This window comes from Dendrobium catenatum, unplaced genomic scaffold (genome assembly GCF_001605985.2).
Source record: "Dendrobium catenatum unplaced genomic scaffold, ASM160598v2 fragScaff_scaffold_294, whole genome shotgun sequence".
Classification (NCBI taxonomy): domain Eukaryota; kingdom Viridiplantae; phylum Streptophyta; class Magnoliopsida; order Asparagales; family Orchidaceae; genus Dendrobium; species Dendrobium catenatum.
Genome location: NW_021318756.1, coordinates 156,121 through 162,739, shown reverse-complemented (window position 1 = coordinate 162,739; position 6,619 = coordinate 156,121).

Genomic DNA, 6,619 nt, shown 5'->3' with positions numbered 1-6,619 from the left:
AGGGAGTAGAAGGAAGTGTGAAGAGAACAGGGCTGAAATTAGGCTGTATTTAAAGAGTCGGACGGATCGTCCAGGCCAATCGCAGGATCGTCCAGGACAATCCGGTGCAATTATTATGAACAGTCTGATTGGTCAAAAAGGCAGTCTAATTGTATGGGCCGATCAAGCATTGGCCAGGACGATTAGACACAGATGATTGTCCCGAGGAGTCAGGCCGGACGACCGTCGAAAAAGCAGATTGTCCAGGCCGATTATGTGGATCATCTAGGACAATGCTCAATAATGGATTGTATCGGCCGAATTTAAAATGTTTTAAATCATGCACCACATGTATCGCCCAGGATGAATAGTGGATCGACTAGGACGATTGTCCAAAAATGGATTATCCCGGGCGAAATCATAGATTTTAAATGTGCTGACACATGGATCATCCAGGACGATCAGGTGTATCAGCCAGGACGATTTTCATAAAAGCATCGGCCAGGATGAAATGTTATCAGCCAAGAAGATGAAGATGATTGTAGCAGAGGCCGATCATATCGTCCAGGACGATAAAGGATCATCCAGGATGATTAGAGCAATCAGGTGTATCGGCCAGGACGATTTTCATAAAAGCATCGGCCAGGATGAAATGTTATCGGCCAAGAAGATGAAGATGATTGTAGCAGAGGCCGATCATATCGTCCATGACGATAAAGGATCGTCCAGGATGATTAGAGCAAAAAAGTCAGAATATTCAGCAGATGGAATTTTTGAAGAACGGAAAGCCGATCGTTCAAGACGATATAAACATCAGCCAGGACGATGTGGAAAAAAAATTTCAAATCAAGGGAGGGATAGAGATGATCAGAGAAGGCCCTAAAATAATAAGAAAAAAAGAAAAGAAAAAATAATAACAATAAAAAAAGTCAAAAAGTTTTTTTTTAATCAAGGAATGAACATGATAAAGTTTCCATGTGATTGATTCTAAACATTTGTAAGTTAAAGAGTTAACAACTTCAAAAATCCAAATAAATGGTAAAATCTCCAATCATGTTATTGCTAAGCTCGAACTTCTTTTAGGGAAAAATCTTCTTTTGAAATCAAAAGGCCTAACTTAGAAAAACATTTGGATAAGAAAAAGAGATCTAATCAAGACTTGGTTTCAGAAAAAATGTCTTATAGAATAATATATCAAAGTATCAAAGTAGTTTCTTACATCCGTGAAATTCGAAATCAAGTCTTTGAAAATCTCAAGTGATACATGAAATCTTCTATGTTTTAAGAGTTGGAGGAAAGGAAGATAGCTTGATTTTGATGGGCTCATTTTATGCCTCTTGTCCATTGAATGACGCACTTTGCGTATCTTATGATTTTTGATATAATTTGTGTATATATTTTTTAATTTGGCGTCATTGCGCATCTTTTATTTTTGGCATCATTTTCCACTTTTTTTTCATTATTTTTGCAAGCTATATTCTTTTCCAAAAACTCTTAAATATTCTTAGTTGTGAGTATATCTTCTAGATATTAGAGAAGAAAAACTCACTCTCTAATATAGGGAAGAATAATCCACAAAACAGAATTAAAAATCATGTGAGAGATTCATTGATATGATAACGAGAAATATTGAAGTAACATAAAAACTTTGACAATTATTAATTTGAGATAGACTTTTGGTTAGAAAAGAAAGTTTTACTACCAAAATAGGTTAGAGAGAGATACACAATCAATGGTGTTTTTACCCTTTAGCAGATTTAATAGATGTAAAACATTAACTCCAAATTTTCAAAATGAAAAAAAAAAAAGGCATAAGATATCAATTCAGTGATGATTTGAAACGAAAAAAAAAACAAAGCATGGCATATGGAGAACTAAAGTACCAAAAACACACAGAAAAACAATAAAAAACTAGAAAAAAAATAGCAAAGTAATCAGCAGATAAAGCATCAATAGAAATCAAGTTCATGCATTAATATCAATCACACCCAATCTGGTCCTTAAAGTGCTGAAAGTATCGAAGGCTAGTAGTTTAGTAAAAATGTCAGCCAGTTGATGTAACTCAATATCTCACTTAGTCACATAATCTCTAAAGTGATGCCTAATGTCAATGTACTTAGTCCTTGAATGTTGGATAGGATTCTTAGAAATGCAGATGGCACTAGTGTTGTCACAAAGAACAGAGATGGTGCCTACAGGTAATCCTAAATCCAGTACTTTCTATTTTAACCAAAAGACTTGGGCCACACAACTTTCTAAAATAATATACTCAGCTTCAGTAGTGGAAAGAGCAACAGAGTTTTTCTTTCTGCTAGACCAAGAGACTAGAGACTTTTCTATGAATTAACAAGTTCAAGAAGTGCTTTTTCTATCCACTTTACATCCTGTAAAATCAGAATCAGAATATTCGATAATCTCAAAAGAAGTGTTGTGCCTATGGTACTAGATTCCTAAGTTTTGGGTCCCTAAAAGGTATCTAAGAATTCTCTTAGCTGCAGTCAGGTAGGATTCCTTAGGGTCAGCTTGAAATCTAGCACAAAGATAAACTCTAAACATTATATCAGGTCGGCTAGCAGTCAGGTAAAGTAAAGATCCAATCATCCCTCTGTACTTCTTCTGATCAATTGATTTTCCATTTGGGTCCTTGTCTAATTGAACTCTTGAGGTCATGGGAGTATTAATTGGCTTAGCTTTGTCCATTTTATATTTTTTGAAGTTATCCTTTATGTACTTTGTTTGGATTAAAAAAGTTCCATTATTTAATTGTCTAATGTTAAATCTCAAAAAGTAGGACAATTCTTCCATCATACTTATCGCAAACTCCTTACTCATTATTTTAGAAAAATCATCACATAGCCTTTTATTAGAAGATCCAAAAATTATAACATCGACATAGATCTGAATAATGAGTAAATCATCTCCTACTTCCCTCAGGAAAAGGGTGGTGTCTAACTCCCCTTACGAAACTCCCTTTCTAGTAAGAATATGCTAAGTCTCTCATACCAAGCTCTGGGTGCCTGCTTTAATCCATATATGGCATTTTTAATTTGAAAACATAATTTGGAAATTGGGAACTCTCAAAACCTGGGGGTTGTTCTACAAACACATCCTATTTTATTTCTCCGTTTAAAAAGGCACTCTTTACGTCCATTTGGAAAAGCTTAAATCTCTTATAATAGGCAAAGGCTAATAGCACTCTAACGGCTTCCAATCTAGCTACAGGGGAAAAAGTTTCCTCAAAATCTATCCATTCTATTTGATTATACCCCTTAGCCACTAATCTTGCCTTATTCCTAACCACCACTCCAGAATCATTCACCTTGTTCTTAAAGACCCATTTGGTTCCAACTACACTTTGTCCCTTAGGTCTTTCTACAAGCTCCCAAATATCATTTCTAACAAACTGGTTCAACTCCTTCTGCATGGCTAAGATCCAAAACTCATCAGTAAGGGTTTGGTTTATGTTGGTGGGTTCAGTCATCGAGATAAAGGCAGAGTGGTTCACTTTCTTTCTAAGTCCATGTCTAGTCCTAACACAGTCAGAAGGGTCTCCTAAATTCAGATCTTTAGGGTGACTCGAAGAGTATCTCTAATCTCTAGGCAAAGTGTGTGAAGGTTCAACCCTTTCCTCCATATCTATATTTTCTACTCTTTGGGTAACCTCTCCTTCTCCTTTAGTATTCTGGTGCTCTACCCCCTTCTCCAAGTTTTTTAATTCAGTGTCAATCTCTCCATCATCATCATCCTTAACTCTAGACTTTCTAGGATCAGACTCATCAAATACTACATGTGTAGTCTCTTCCACCACCAAAGTTCTCTTATTAAATACCCTGAAAGACTTCCCAACACTAGAATATCCTAAAAACACTCCTTCATGAGATTTTGGGTGAAATTTTCCTAAGTGAGACTTCCTATTATTGTGAATGAAAACCTTACAACCAAAGACTTGAAGGTGGGAAAGATTAGGTTTCATACCGTTAAGGATCTCATAGGGTTTCTTATCTAATTTGGCTCTAACATTCAACCCTATCAACACGAACAAGCTGTAGTTAACCCTTAAGCCCAGAAGTATGTTGAAAGCGAATACTACTCAGAAGCATGGCTCTAGCGCTTTCCACAAGCCTAAGGTCTGGTGGTCTTCTTAGCTACGCCCGTTCTGCTTAGGGTCCTAGGAGCTGAAAGTTGTGGCTAATCCCTTTTTCCTCACAAAAATCCCAAATATCTCATGTTCGAAGACTACTCACACTGCATGGTCACTATGAAAATGGCCAATATCATCACAACTCTGGCTTTTTTTCTGAATCCCACATGAAAGAGGACTCTAAACTCATTCAAATGATCTCATTTTTGTGTGATACTAAATATCAGTAAATCCCCAAGTAAAACCTCAAGTAGTCATGACAGAATTCAACTCAAAAACCATAAGACTTATCTCCCCAACGCTGACGTGCTCGAACGGTCCAAACAAAATCCATTGAAGGATTCTCAAAGTCTAGAGGTGCTAATGTTCTTAATGGAGTGAAAAGGTGGAGTGGATAGATTCTTCGCTAACTGGCAGTCCATCAACGAAACGTGGTATTTGTGAGAAATCTTAAGGCTTGGGGACAACCTCCTATTATGATGGCTTTTATAGGTCCTTTTGGTCCTTTAGGTTCTTTGTCACTTTCCTAATTGGCTCTTCCTATTCGTCTGAATCAAAGGTAGAGAATGGTCTAATCTTTAGATGTTACTCCCCTCTTGTTGAGGTCGAGATTTAAGATCTTGCCCAAGGAGTATAAGTCCAGCAGGGATCTGTATAAAGCTTCACTAATTTTATTGGAAATATCCTTAATAATTGCTAAATATTTGTTCTAAAACATCACTAGATGTTGGATGGATCTTTTTTCACTAATGGCTTGGAGTCCAAATTTTTCTCCCCCCAGTCCTGCATGATGATTCTTAGAATTGAGTGGCAAGGGCTTTTATATCAAGGAGAGTTGCATAAAGATGACCTCTAGGACTATAACAAGTTTGCTCCCCAATTGGGAAAATTCCCACAAGATGACGCCAAACTTTGTGGGCTAAGTATTCCGGCTGGTAGAGAATATAAAAATTTTAACACGTCTTAACTATTTGTACGAAGATTCAAACACGCACCAATATAGATAGAGAGAAGAGTATAGACATTTTATGATTCAGAAAAGGTTTTTACGTGGAAATCACGCTTAAAGGGAAAACACCATAAGGGTCCAGCCCAACTGAAGATGAATCTACTAGTATATTAGTTGATTACAAATGAGGGGCCTTCCTTGGGGGGAAGATGCCTTAGCTTAGTAGTACATCATATGGAGTACGATACATGAAGTGGGAACAAATAGAATCACTGTTGACATGTTCTATTTGGTCAGAAGCGAGTAGTTGATGGAACCAGGCGATTAAGTCGAGAAAGATCATAGTTGGGCAGGCGGATTGGAAGGTCGGAGGACCGTTGTCTAACTACGAGATCTAGAAGGAGGTGTCAGGTAGAGTTCAATATGAGGATAGTGAAATGCAACTCAGATAGTATGTACGACAAAAAATCCGACATGGGTAGAAATCTACGTAGAAAGACAATCGGCGACTGTGGAGGTCGAACTGATCAGGTAGAAGTCCAACATCAGTTGGCGACCAGGGAGAACTTTGACGTTAGATGTATTCAGGCAAAACTCAAGAGTTACTTTGGGGATCAAACAAATTTCGACGTCACTTGAAGATCTAGGCAGGAAGTTTCGGCGTCACTTCAAAGTTGGGAACTTCCGGCATCTCGCGGATGTCGAAACATAAATCTGGCATCTCTAGTGAACGTCGGGAAATAGAATTCTAGCGTCACTTGAAAGTGGGTGGAACCTTAAACGTCTCATGGAAAACGGGCATAATTTTCGTTGTCCCGTGGAAGTCGGGCAGAATTCCAGTGTCACTTGGAGATTGGGCGAAGTTTCAGCGTTCACTGAAAGTGGAATAGATTTAGGGTACTAACTCATAGTGTCCCATGGAAATCTGGCAAAAAAAATTCCGACGTCCAGGTGGGAAGACGGGTATAATTTCCGACATCGCCGTGGAAGTTGTGGTGTCGGTGGAAGTTTGGCAAATCCCCGGCGGTGGCGTGAGGAGGAGTTTCTTCCCTCATTCCCTTCTCTTCTTCTTCTGCTGGGCCCCCCATTTAAGAGAATGAGGGTATTATAGTTTTGAGTATGGCATGACTCATAAATAGAAGAGATCAAGGGCAAATGTGGAGCGGTTTGAATGGATGACCGATATTGAATCCCTTGATCTTGGACCGTTTGTTGACATTTGAAGGTCTTAATGATATCAGAATTCAGCAATCTTAGGCTCGTTGCATCATTTCATTTAGCCGCTCTTTTCGATTATAAGCATGTCATCTTTGGAAACTAATAGTAACCAAATTATGGATTGAACTTTCCGAATGTTCTTCGGGTTTCTGCGATTTGGACCCATTTGGCTCGGATCGAGTTGAATTTGGTGTCGTGGGTTCGTATTCCCGAACGCTCATTCGACTATAAGTTTGCTGAAATAGAGATCAGATGGTCCCAGATTTAATTTTTGAAGTTTCTAATTGATTTTGCCTCGAGATTCATGTCCGATCAAGATAATTTTTGATGAC